We start from the raw sequence: 14,937 nt of genomic DNA on the forward strand, positions 1-14,937 counted from the left end.
GGAAGAGAGGGAGGTGAGGCTTTGAAAGGCAAATGCATCTTGATTTAATTGGAAAGCAGAAAGCAGGTATGCTTTCACTGCCACTAAGCAGATGTCCCATAAGATGAAGAAAAGGAGAAAGGGAGCAGTCCTTCTGGCTTTTAAAGCAAAAAGAATTACCTGCAGTCTATTGTGGGGGCTGGGAGGGCAGCTGGGTTTTCAGCAATTGTCTTCAGGGAACTCTCTCACAAAGGCATTGGCTGTCATGTTCTCACAGCTCAGATTGACTAAAATGTGTGTGAGCGTCTGAATTAATATAGGAAACGTGTCAATTCAGAGAGGTAGAACGGGAAACACCACAGGTGAAATAGTCCACAGTGTCAATCATTTATGCTCTAGCACTAGATTAGATGCCTGTGATCATCAAAGGAGTGGGTACTGGGTACTGTTGCCAGTTAGGAAAAACGTCTGACACAGGAGTTTTGACACACTGTGTTTGTATCTCCTTTGTGTTATTACTTGCGTACAGGGCAGACAATCTCCTGAAGTTAAATCTTGAAGCAAAAGTGACAGGTTCAGATTTGTAATAACCCAATAAATCCAATCAACAATCTCTCTGCATCGATGTCGACATTTCCAGTTGCATTGCAGGCAGGTTGTCACAATCTAATTTAGGGCTCTATTCAATCGGCGTTGCGACAGTTCAGCTTTACAGCATGATTGACATTTAAAGACAATGTTCACATTTTAGCGGAGATTGCCTTCACGGTAACCGCTGCATATTTCGTCTCAATCGGAAATTACCTTTACATTTCTATCGCGGAATCTGTAACGCTTCAGCTTTACAGATTGAATAGAGCCCTTAGTATACCTCCTGGACAGAAAAGTAGGTTTATATACACTGTTCTAAACTCTCCCAAAAGCTGCTGTAATGCATGCGGATTCAACCAGCATCTGAAAAATAGCTTTCATATACCAATAACAATCTGCTGAATTCAGTTTTCACACAGAGCCAGAAAATGTGTCTTCCTCCACTAAGCTAATAATATCAGAGGCGGGTTTGCTGCTGGCTTTGGTTTTGGTGTGTGTTTGTGTATGTGTGACTGAGTGTGTGCTTTCATGTCTGGAAGCCAATTTCTATCATGCTTGCACTGATAGGAAATTAACGTGAAATCATACAAAGTTGATCAATCTCAGACAGATAGGATCATCTTGATGCAATAGCACAGGGTTGATTATACAGTGGGGAAGAAAAGTATTTAGTCAGCCACCAATTGTGCAAGTTCTCCCACTTAAAAAGATGAGAGAGGCCTGTAATTTTCATCATAGGTACACGTCAACTATGACAGACAAAATGAGGGAAAAAAATCCAGAAAATCACATTGTAGGATTTTTAATGAATTGATTTGCAAATTATGGTGGAAAATAATTATTTGGTCAATAACAAAAGTTTCTCAATACTTTGTTATATACCCTTTGTTGGCAATGACACAGGTCAAACGTTTTCTGTAAGTCTTCACAAGGTTTTCACACACTGTTGCTGGTATTTTGGCCCATTCCTCCATGCAGATCTCCTCTAGAGCAGTGATGTTTTGGGGCTGTCGCTGGGCAACACGGACTTTCAACTCCCCTCCAAAGATTTTCTATGGGGTTGAGATCTGGAGACTGGCTAGGCCACTCCAGGACCTTGAAATGCTTCTTACGAAGCCACTCCTTCGTTGCCCGGGCGGTGTGTTTGGGATCATTGTCATGCTGAAAGACCCAGCCACATTTCATCTTCAATGCCCTTGCTGATGGAAGGAGGTTTTCACTCAAAATCTCACGATACATGGCCCCATTCATTCTTTCCTTTACACGGATTAGTCGTCCTGGTCCCTTTGCAGAAAAACAGCCCCAAAGCATGATGTTTCCACCCCCATGCTTCACAGTAGGTATAGTGTTCTTTGGATGCAACTCAGCATTCTTTGTCCTCCAAACACGACGAGTAGATTTTTTACCAAAAAGTTCTATTTTGGTTTCATCTGACCATATGACATTCTCCCAATCCTCTTCTGGATCATCCAAATGCACTCTAGCAAACTTCAGACGGGCCTGGACATGTACTGGCTTAAGCAGGGGGACACGTCTGGCACTGCAGGATTTGAGTCCCTGGCGGCGTAGTGTGTTACTGATGGTAGGCTTTGTTACTTTGGTCCCAGCTCTCTGCAGGTCATTCACTAGGTCCCCCCGTGTGGTTCTGTGATTTTTGCTCACCGTTCTTGTGATCATTTTGACCCCACGGGGTGAGATCTTGCGTGGAGCCCCAGATCGAGGGAGATTATCAGTGGTCTTGTATGTCTTCCATTTCCTAATAATTTCTCCCACAGTTGATTTCTTCAAACCAAGCTGCTTACCTATTGCAGATTCAGTCTTCCCAGCCTGGTGCAGGTCTACAATTTTGTTTCTGGTGTCCTTTGACAGCTCTTTGGTCTTGGCCATAGTGGAGTTTGGAGTGTGACTGTTTGAGGTTGTGGACAGGTGTCTTTTATACTGATAACAAGTTCAAACAGGTGCCATTAATAAAGGTAACGAGTGGAGGACAGAGGAGCCTCTTAAAGAAGAAGTTACAGGTCTGTGAGAGCCAGAAATCTTGCTTGATTTAGGTGACCAAATACTTATTTTCCACCATAATTTGCAAATAAATTCATTAAAAATCCTACAATGTGATTTTCAGGATATTTTTTTCTCAATTTGTCTGTCATAGTTGACGTGTACCTATGATGAAAATTACAGGCCTCTCTCATCTTTTTCAGTGGGAGAACTTGCACAATTGGTGGCTGACTAAATACTTTTTCCCCCACTGTAGGTAATAGATGCAACAGTACACAAGAGAAGCAAACTTTGTCAGTTTGTCACTGTCAGTTTCTGTCACATTCTGTATTTCTGATAATCTAGTTATTAGAATCCACTACAGTTCTGAGTAACTTCTCTGAATTATTCTCTCATTACTTTACTCCCACCTATATCTTAGAAAGATAAAGCGCACATGTAGTTATCCCAGCACCACCAAATAAAGCACACATGATTCATTAATACAATGCTATGATTATTAATCTGGAATGTCATTCAACCAAATGAATTACTCAGCCTCCACGAGTCTAACACCAAGATGCTTAATTAGATTGAAAATGTATAAATCAAAATGAATTAATAAAAAGATAAGTTGTAGCTGTTAAGGTCATATGTTTGTTGTTACATCCTCATAACTGAATAGACTTGATATTATTTTCATATTGTCTGTGCTAGTTAGCCCTCAGGGGTGTACCGTCCTCACTGGTTGCCTTTAAATGTGTCAGCATTGAGACGCCACATAATCAATATTTTTATTAGCTCTTGATGTAATAGGTAGCAGGAAGGAAGGTCATGCCTTCTGGGGTTTCTGTTAGTGTTCAATGCATTTTTTGTCTCACCTCCCCATATAACCACTACTGTAACTGTTTATAGAATATGATTCTGTGTCTGTCTATAGCTATAGAGTAAGGCGGTCTACTGGATGATGCTATATTTAAAACCCTTGCATTTCAGCATTTAAATGGTCATTTCAGGGCATCCCCCCAACTGTTATTTGGATTTTGGCCTGACTGTTTTATTATCTGGTCATTCCTCGGCTGGGCCATGGTTTGACCTGCAGTGTTACTTACTATACTTCGGTTGCAGTTCCCTACTGAAAGGGTCAGGAACCATGAGTAGCTACTGTCAGCTCAGCTCACTTACCATTCATTACAAAGCCTATTCCCCCTCAGGAGACTGAAAAGATTTGGCATGGGTCCTCAGATCCTCAAAAGGTTCCACAGCTACACCATCAAGAGCATCCTGACTGGTTGCATCACTGCCTGGTATGGCAACTGCTCGGCCTCCGACCGCAAGGCACTACAGAGGGTAGTGCCTACGGCCCAGTACATCACTGGGGCCAAGCTTCCTGCCATCCAGGACCTCTATACCAGGTGGTGTCAGAGGAAGGCCCTAAAAATGGTCAAAGACTCCAGCCACCCTAGTCATAGACTGTTCTCTCTGCTACCGGAGTGCCAAGTCTAGGTCCAGAAGGCTTCTTAACAGCGTCTACCCCCAAGCCATAAGACTCCTGAACAACTAATCAAATGGCTACCCAGACTATTAGCATTGTCATCGCCCCCCCCCCACACCACCTCTTTTACGCTGCTGCCACTCTCTGTTTATTATCTATGTATAGTCACTTTATCTCTACCTACATGAACATATTGACTCAATTACCTCGACTAACATGTGCCCCCGCACATTGACTCTGTACCGGTACCCCCTGTATATAGCCTCGCTACTGTTATTTTACTGCTGCTGTAAAAAATAAATAATGGTTACTTTATTTTTCTTAAAACTGCATTGTTGGTTAAGGGCTTGTAAGTAAGTATTTCACTGTAAGGTGTGACACCTGTTGTATTTGGGTCATGTGACACATTTGATTTGATTAGATTTTACATGTGCATTGTCTCAGGTTTTTGTGTCTGATGTTTTGTTGAGTATTTTTCGTGGTTCTGGTCATTTGCGTTAGTGCTTTTTCTTTTATTGACCAATATCTTATCTCTATAGTTGAAAAGCTTCAATTATTCACAATAAACATAACAGTTAATGTGAGCACTACATTCAGGTGTGATAGCTTTATTTTCAATTTCCTTGCCTCTTGTCTTGCTAGTTGTTTTCAGATGCTGAACAACAGTTTCATTGAGGTGTGCTTTGGAGAAGTAAAAAACAAACAAACTTGCTGTTAGCTTTAAGCTCAACAATCTCCAGTGTTCAATATTAAACTTTTGCCTGAAGCTTAAATTGAAATAGGATCTATAATCCTGGTGTGGCTAATCATAGAAGTGTTAGCCTGACAAATGATGAGAGTGACTGTAAGTGTTGTTTTGGTTGACAGACCTAGCCATTTGTATAAAACCTGGAAGCCAGTTGGAAACACGTACAATGTAAATGTATTTTAGCGAGTGTCGAATAGGTGAGACAAAGTTATATGTTAAAAAAAGCAATTGTTTATCAGCAACAAAGGTTATGTTAAAATACTCTAAACCTTCTACTAACTTCCACTATAGTCAGTTTTCAATGTACCGACCTAATTGTGTCACACTTAGGAGAGCCTTGTTTAACATTCTAAAAACATCCTCCTCTCTCTCCGCGTGTGCTATCAATTGGTTGCACGGTTAATTGTTTACTTGCCAAGGCAATTTGAATTTAAAGACTAGTGTATAAAGTAAACTTGTTTTACTACACAAGCTGAGCATGTTCCCTAGCAACAAAGATAATTGCTATGTTAATACACAATCAAACTCAGGCTTGCTCATGCATTCACATGCTACAATTTTTCTGAATTACCGGAATTAGCTATTTGCATTTTTCATGTTCAGAAAGTATTCACACCCCTTGACTTTTTCCACATTATGTTGTGTTACTCCCTGAATTTAAAATTGATTCAATTGAGATTTTGTGTCACTGGCCTACACACAATACCCAATAATGTCAATTTAATTCATTTTTTTAAACCAAATTAATTAACAATAAAAAGCTGAAGTGTCTTGAGTCAGTAAGTATGTAATCCCTTTGTTATGGCAAGCCTAAATAAGTTCAGGAGTAAAAATGTGCTTAAAAAGTCACATAAATTGCATGAACTCACTCTGTGTGCAATAATAGTGTTTAATCCTTAAGAGTCTATTGACACACCCGTGTAACATAATTAAAAAATCCCCATCAAAATCTGTCAGTTTAAGCTAGAGATATCAGGTCTCAATCCACTGCATCCGCCTATGTCGGCCACTAATTTCTTGTTAACAAACTATAGTTTTGGCAAGTCGGTTAGGACATCTACTTTGTGCATGACACAAGTAATTTTTCCAACAATTGTTTACAGACAGATTATTTCACTTATAATTCACTGTATCACAATTCCAGTGGGTCAGAAGTTTACATACACTAAGTTGACTGTGCCTTTAAACAGCTTGGACAATTCCAGAAAATGATGTCATGGCTTTAGAAGCTTCTGATAGGCTAATTGACATCATTTGAGTCAATTGGAGGTGTACCTGTGGATGTATTTCAAGGCCTACCTTCAAACTCTGTGCCTCTTTGCTTGACATCATGGGAAAATCAAAAGAAATCAGCCAAGACGTCAGAAAAAAAATTGTAGACCTCCACAAGTCTGGTTCATCCTTGGGAGCAATTTCCAAACGCCTGAAGGTACCACGTTCATCTGTACAAATAATTGTACGCAAGTATAAACACCATGGGACCACGCAGCCGTCATACCGCTCAGAAAGGAGACGCGTTCTGCCTCCTAGAGATGAACGTACTTTGGTGCGAAAAGTGCAAATCAATCCCAGAACAACAGCAAAGGACCTTGTGAAGATGCTGGAGGAAACAGGTACAAAAGTATCTATATCCACAGTAAAACAAGTCCTATATCGACATAACCTGAAAGGCCGCTCAGCAAGGAAGAAGCCACTGCTCCAAAACCGCCATAAAAAAGCCAGACTACGGTTTGCAACTGCACATGGGGACAAAGATCGTACTTTTTGGAGAAATGTCCTCTGGTCGGATGAAACAAACATAGAACTGTTTGGCCATAATGACCATCGTTATGTTTGGAGTAAAAAGGGTGTGCCTTGCAAGCCGAAGAACACCACCCCAACCGTGAAGCACGGGGGTGCCAGTATCATGCTGTGGGGGTGCTTTGCTGCAGGAGGGACTGGTGCACTTCACAAAATAGATGGCATCATGAGGAAGGAAAATGATGTGGATATATTGAAGCAACATCTCAAGACATCAGTCAGGAAGTTACAGCTTGGTCGCAAATGGGTCTTCCAAATAGACAATGACCCCAAGCATACTTCCAAAGATGTGGCAAAATGGCTTAAGGACAACAAAGTCAAGGTGTTGGAGTGGCCATCACAAAGCCCTGACCTCAATCCTATAAACAATTTGTGGGCAGAACTGAAAAAGCGTGTGCGAGCAAGGATGCCTACAAACCTGACACAGTTACACCAGCTCTGTCAGGAGGAATGGGCCAAAATTCACCCAATTTATTGTGGGAAGCTTGTGGAAGGCTACCCGAAACGTTTGACCCAAGTTAAACAATTTAAAGGCAATGCTACCAAATACTAATTGAGTGTATGTAAACTTCTGACCCACTGGGAATGTGATGAAATAAATAAAAGCTGAAATAAATCATTCTCTCTATTATTATTTTGACATTTCACATTCTTAAAATAAAGTGGTGATCCTAACTGACTTAAGACAGGGCATTTTTACTAGGATTAAATGTCAGGAATTGTGAAAAACTGAGTTGAAATGTATTTGGCTAAGGTGTATGTAAACTTCCGACTTCAACTGTATCTGCTAGATCTAGCTTCCAAAACGTATTCCTTATTATTTATTTTTTGGATGTCTTTTTTGCCATTTATGAATGTATTATTCAATGTGTTTCTATGGGCTATAGTAGTAAAGGCCAAATTCAGTATGTTATCCAATAAATATTTTATATACATTTTTGTATACCTAAAGGTAAAATTCAAAATCAAATAGCTAAATGATCCATGGAATGACCATCTTAAAACAATTCCATATGTTAGCTTAGTACAACACATTACTGAGTACGACTCTCCATATTATCAAGCATAGAGGAGGCTAAAACATATTATGGGTATGCTTGTATTCGTTAAGGACTGGGGAGTTTTTTAGGATAAAAAAGAAACATAATGGAGTTAAGCACAGGCAAAATCCTAGAGGAGAACCTGGTTCAGTCTGCTTTCCACCAGACACTGGCAGATGAATTCAACTTTCTGCAGGACAATAATCTAAAACATATGGCCATATCTACACTGGAGTTGCTTACCAAGAAGACAGTGAATGTTCCTGAGTGGCCGAGTTACAGTTTTGACTTAAATCTGCTTGAAAATGGTTGTCTAGCAATGATCAACAACCAATATGAAAGAGCTTGAAGAATTTTGAAAAGAATAATGGGCAAATATTGTACAATCTAGGTGTGCAAAGCACTTAGAGACTTACCCAGAATGACTCACAGCTGTAATCGCTGCCAAAAGTGATTCTATCATGTATTGACTCAGGTGTGAATACTTACAGTGAGGGAAAAAAGTATTTGATCCCCTGCTGATTTTGAACGTTTGCCCACTGACAAAGAAATGATCAGTCTATAATTTTAATGGTAGGTTTATTTGAACAGTGAGAGACAGAATAACAACAAAAGAATCCTGAAAAACGCATGTCAAAAATGTTATAAATTGATTTGCATTTTAATGAGGGAAATAAGTATTTGACCCCTCTGCAAAACATGACTTTGTACTTGGTGGCAAAACCCTTGTTGGCAATCACAGAGGTCAGACGTTTCTTGTAGTTGGCCACCAGGTTTGCACACATCTCAGGAGGGGTTTTGTCCCACTCCTCTTTGCAGATCTTCTCCAAGTCATTAAGATTTCGAGGCTGACGTTTGGCATCTCGAACCTTCAGCTCCCTCCACAGATTTTCTATGGGATTAAGGTCTGGAGACTGGCTAGGCCACTACAGGACCTTAATGTGCTTCTTACTGAGCCACTCCTTTGATGCCTTGGCCGTGTGTTTTGGGTCATTGTCATGCTGGAATACCCATCCACGACCCATTTTCAATGCCCTGGCTGAGGGAAGGAGGTTCTCACCCAAGACTTGACGGTACATGGCCCCGTCCATCGTCCCTTTGATGCGGTGAAGTTGTCCTGTCCCCTTAGCAGAAAAACACCCTCAAAGCATAATGTTTCCACCTCCATGTTTGACGGTGGGGATGGTGTTCTTGGGGTCATAGGCAGCATTCCTCCTCCTCCAAACACGGCGAGTTGAGTTGATGCCAAAAAACTCGATTTTGGTCTCATCTGACCATAACACTTTCACCCAGATCTCCTCTGAATCATTCAGATGTTCATTGGCAAACTTCAGACATGCCTGTATATGTGCTTTCTTGAGCAGGGGGACCTTAAGGGCGCTGCAGGATTTCAGTCCTTCACGACGTAGTGTGTTACCAATTGTTTTCTTGGTGACTATGGTCCCAGCTGCCTTGAGATCATTGACAAGATCCTCCCGTGTAGTTCTGGGCTGATTCCTCACCGTTTTCATGATCATTGCAACTCCACGAGGTGAGATCTTGCATGGAGCCCTAGGCCGAGGGAGATTGACTGTTATTTTGTGTTTCTTCCATTTGCGAATAATCGCACCAACTGTTGTCACCTTCTCACCAAGCTGCTTGGCGATGGTCTTGTACCCCATTCCAGCCTTGTGTAGGTCTACAATCTTGTCCCTGACGTCCTTGGAGAGCTCTTTGGTCTTGGCCATGGTGGAGAGTTTGGAATCTGATTGATTGATTGCTTCTGTGGACAGGTGTCTTTTATACAGGTAACAAACTGAGATTAGGAGCACTCCCTTTAAGAGTGTGCTCCTAATCTCAGCTCGTTACCTGTATAAAAGACACCTGGGAGCAAGAAATCTTTCTGATTGAGAGGGGGTCAAATGCTTATTTCCCTCATTAAAATGCAAATCAATTTATAACATTTGTCTGGATTTTTGTTTTGTTATTCTGTCTCTCACTGTTCAAATAAACCTACCATTAAAATTATAGACTGATCATTTCTTTGTCAGTGGGCAAACGTACAAAATCAGCAGGGGATCAAATACTTTTTTCCCTCACTGTATGTAAATGAGATATTTCTGTGTTTCATTTTCATTTGAAAACATTTCTAAAAACATGTTTTCAATTTGTCATTATGGGTTATTGTGTGTAGATGGGTGAGAAAAACATATATTTTATAAATTTTGCATTCAGACTGTAACACAACAAAATGTGGAATAAGTGAAGGGGTATGAATACTTTCTGAAGACACTGTATACTTTATGGAGTATGGAGTATCCACTTTTGCATAATAATTATATGTTGTTCTCCAGAATAGAAGCAAAATCATTGAGACTATTAATAGTTCATAATTCAGCTGTAATGTACTAGTAGTAGGTGTCTAGTTACACAAATACATTTCCTTGACAACAGTGTTTTTACATACTGTACACTCTGCATGTGAGTAGTAGACCTTCATTTCTGGCGTACCTGAAAAAGCCAAGCTCCATTCATCATACATTTTGGATGCAGCCCTGAATGTGTAACAACACAAGCATTTCAGTACACCCGCAATAACATCTGCTAAATATGTGTATGTGACCAATAAAATTTGATTTGATTTGGTAATCACATTTGGGGTTTAATTTATTCTTTGACAATGATTAATTGCATAGGATTGCTTGAGACATTCCCTGCGGTAAAGGTCAATTAATTTGCCGACAGCATTAGATTAATACAGTGGGGGCCCCAGTATGGGAGCAGGGACCTTAAGGGTGGCCCCTTACAAAGACTGCCATCATGATGCGCACCTGTTCCTCTGGGATCTACAGGCCTCCTCTGAGGAGACATCGACAGAGATCTATGTATGCCTAGACAGTACACTGGCAAATAACTTCTCAGAAGTGTATAATGACTGACATTACAGTTTTGTTGAGATGCTTGTTAATTTCTAGCGTCAGGATTATAGTACATTTCAACATTTCTTTGGGAAAGTCTTTGGTGGGCTTGGTGGGAACTGAAATGGTGGTTTGTGGTTTGACCATTGACGCAAGCAGAATGGCAGTGATTCAAACTGCGACACAGAGTCCCTTCTCCCCAAGTCCCTCTCAATTAAAGCGGCAGCATATGGCATAGTGATCGCTAAAGCACAGAGGTATCTGGGAGATATTTTATGAGACATTGACAGTTCCTAGCCCTACAGTACCTTCGACAATGCTAAAATGGAAAGGGTGTCACCTTGGATCTTTTTTTTTACTCAAGTTCCGTTCCAAATGACACCCTATTTCTTATTTAATGCATTACTTTTGACCAGGGCTAGTAGTAGTGCACTATATAGTAAATAGGATGCCATTTTGTATGCAAAATCTGCCTTGTTAATTAGTCTTTAATTATGATTTATTTATGAATGGCCTCAATCCGTTGGATTCTTTAGATGTGAGAAGTTCCTACTGTTGTAGTCTTAATGTTTCATCCTTTTTATGGGGCTTCAAGGCCTCCTACCTGGTTTGTTAATTTGGTCCATCTTCAATCAAAACTTTACAGAAGCGTGGAGAGCTAATGTTCAGAATATGTTCAGTAGCACTGTTCTAACAAATAACCTTCCGTGTTGGTTAACTTAATCCTAAACTTAAACTTCAACCTAAACTTATGCCATAACCTGTTCTGAATATCTGACCTTCACTTGAGTAACAAATTGTGATGAACATGGTTATGGAACAGAGGGCACCACATATACAATACTGAGAGCCCTTCAACTGATGACATAAGACTAACATTATGAAAAGTGTTGAGAGGCAGTGGAAATTATTCATGAAAGAAGACCTGGTCAAGGAGAAATTAGTGGTAGGCCTAGTGATTTAGTCCAATAAAGTATATGATAATACTCTACTATAATCTTTGCCATTGGATTATCAAGGCATTATGTACAGCCATTCCCATACATATTTTCAAGAGCTAACATTTTGCTCCTCCTATAGGCTTTAGATTTCTTATCAGTTTCCTCAGGAAGGGGAATGGGCTCCGCTGCTATATTACTGTTAGGATACGTCCCAAATGGCACCCTATTCCCTATACCTAAACTCAGCAAAAAAATAAACGTAACTTTTTCAGGACCCTGTCTTTCAAAGATAATTCGTAAAAATCAAAATAACTTCACAGATCTTCATTGTAAAGGGTTTAAAAACTGTTTCCCATGCTTGTTCAATGAACCATAAACAATTAATGGACATCAACCTGTAGAACGGTCATTAAGACACTAACAGCTTACAGACGGTAGGCAATTAAGGTCACAGTTATGAAAACTTAGGACACTAAACAGGCCTTTCTACTGACTCTGAAAAACACCAAAAGAAAGATGCCCAGGGTCCCTGCTCACCTGCGTGAACGTGCCTTAGGCATGCTGCAAGGAGGCATGAGGACTGCAGATGTAGCCAGGGCAATAAATTGCAATGTCCGTACTGTGAGACGCCTAAGACAGTGCTACAGGGGACAGGACGGACAGCTGATCGTGGCAGACCACGTGTAACAACACCTGCACAGGATCGGTACATCCGAACATCACACCTGTGGGATAGTTACAAGATGGCAACAACTGCCCGAGTTACACCAGGAACGCACAATCCCTCCATCAGTGCTCAGACTGTCCGCAATAGGCTGAGAGAGGTTGGACTGAGGGCTTGTAGGCCTGTTGGAAGGCAGGTCCTCACCAGAATTCACAGGCAACAACGTCGCCTATGGGCACAAACCCACCATCGCTGGACCAGACAGGACTGGCAAAAAGTGCTCTTCACTGACGAGTCGCGGTTTTGTCTCACCATGGGTGATGGTCGGATTCGCGTTTATCGTCAAAGTAATGAGCGTTACATCGAGGCCTGTAATCTGGAGCGGGATCGATTTGGAGGTGGAGGGTCCGTCATGGTCTGGGGCGGTGTGTCACATCATCATCAGACAGAGCTTGTTGTCATTGCAGGCAATCTCAATGCTGTGCGTTACAGGGAAGACATCCTCCTCCCTCATGTGGTACCCTTTCTGCAGGCTCATCCTGACATGACTCTCCAGCATGACAATGCCACCAACCATACTGCTCGTTCTGTGCGTGATTTCCTGCAAGACAGGAATGTCAGTGTTCTGCCATGGCCAGCGAAGAGCCCGGATCTCAATCCCATTCAGCACGTCTGGGACCTGTTGGATCGGAGGGTGAGGGCTAGGGCCATTCCCCCCAGAAATGTCAGGGAACTTGCAGGTGCCTTGGTGGAAGAGTGGGGTAACATCTCACATCAAGAACTGGCAAATCTGGTGCAGTCCATGAGGAGGAGATGCACTGCAGTACTTAATTAAGCTGGTGGCCACACCAGATACTGACTGTTACTTTGTTCAGGGACACATTATTCAATTTCTGTTAGTCACATGTCTGTGGAACTTGTTCAGTTTATGTCTCAGTTGTTGAATCTTGTTAGGTTCATACAAATATTTACACATGTTAAGTTTGCTGAAAATAAACGCAGTTGACATTGAGAGGACATTTCTTTTTTTGCTGAGTTTATATCGTTCCCTGAGGTCTCTGATCAAAAGTAGTGCACTCCACTATGTAGGGAATAGGGTGCCATTTGGGACTCACATTTGGTTTCCCATTAGATTAGTAGAGGAGTGTCAGGTAATTCCCAGTGTTCCACCTCTTTCCTCAGTCATTCCTTCTTCGACTTATCCGAGAGTGAAATGGAACATGGGGTCCCATAGTTAATGGGGTTCTATGAGCCATAAGATTACTTCCATCTGTGGTTGTCGCTATGAATCTTCCTGAGAGAAGATTCTAGATGTATTCTTATTTTTTTATATAAGATTTGGCAGTGGTGGCACAGAGATTTACAAGGCCCTCAGTATATTAGATCCTAGATCCAATGTGGTCACACATAGTGTTTGATATTCAGATCTCCTCTGCTCCTAGTCCTTGATTTGTGTTTATTTTTTTTCTCTCTTCAATCTATGTTCATTTTAGTATATGTTAATGATTCCTCAACCCGATGCTCGCCACACCGTGACAAAATAACTAGAGACGACTAGAGACTGAACTTGTGTTTGTGATGTGAAGTTCAGTCATATTAATCATTCTGTCAGACAATGAGAGCAGAGCACCCAAGGGGTAAAGTGAGACAAGGCCTTTGAAAATAACGAATATGGGCTGTGTATGTTTTGGCTTGTTATTCATTTTATAAGGGGACATGTACGGTGCAGTGCCTACTACCAGGAATTGTATTGTTTGGGGAGCGTTTTCCCATAAGAAGGGATAAATGAATGTTGTTCAAGGTCAGGACAATGCGTGAACATCAGATTTAGAGCCTTATTCATCAAGTTCATATGAGATGTCAAGCCCCTGCCAAACGATACATTTTCAGAGAACATCAGTAAAAAAAGGGAACTGTTACCGGCGCAATTTTCACTTGGCTCACAAGCTAAATTACAAATACAGTGCATTACTCCTTATTTACACTGTAATAGAATGACCCTCTACACAGTATTTGTGTTCTTTCCAGGGGAACACAAACCCCAAACCCACTCAATACCAATAGGACAACACAGCTCTCATTTCACTAGTACTAAAAACAAAAAGTCTCTATTTCAGTGTCTCTCAGAAGCATGATATATTGTGACACGAGCCCATAAGGTCCTCATACAGTCGTGAATTGGAAAGTTCTGGCAATAATCCCTCAATACCAATAGGATACCACATTACCAGTACGATACTACAGCTCTCATTGAGTAGTCTGTCCTTCGGTGGGTGTCTGAACTAGTAGTTGCCTACTAGGGTGATATACGATATTGTGACATGGGCCCAGAATGTCCTCATACAGTTGTGAATCGGAAGCTCCATCATTACTCACTGAAATCCTGAATGCTCTCTTTTATGTTTCGCAGATGTTTTGACCAACAATGTAGCAGCTCCTAAAGCTCCCAGGATATGCTGTGGCTTGAGACATCTTCCAGATGTGTAGAACATGAAGGGAAAGTTAAATTGATGTATGGGTGTGATTCCTTGTACAGCTCAGCGTTGTTGACAGTTGCCATAGGAGATTAGATGATATTAGCACCATGCCAACGCTACATATGGGGATATGTGAGGGATGTTAACTCTGCAGTAACCAGAGGTAGAATAGCAATGCTTAATTTCATCTGGAGAAAATATTTGTATGATGAATGTCACCACATCCCAATGTATTTTCATTTACACATAGCTACATTTGTTATGCTTTGCCTGCCATTGATTATTTGTTGTGAACTGCAAAAAGCTGACCAAGTAAATCATTACCCTA

The 14,937-nt window shown here is 41.1% G+C and overlaps 1 protein-coding gene across 9 annotated transcripts in view; it reads left to right on the forward strand.

The window, feature by feature from the left end:
- LOC121535208 (astrotactin-1) overlaps positions 1 to 14,937 on the forward strand; it is a 304,191-nt gene that overhangs the window by 150,750 nt on the left and 138,504 nt on the right. The window lies entirely within an intron of this gene.

This window comes from Coregonus clupeaformis, chromosome 21, assembly GCF_020615455.1.
Source record: "Coregonus clupeaformis isolate EN_2021a chromosome 21, ASM2061545v1, whole genome shotgun sequence".
NCBI lineage: Eukaryota > Metazoa > Chordata > Actinopteri > Salmoniformes > Salmonidae > Coregonus > Coregonus clupeaformis.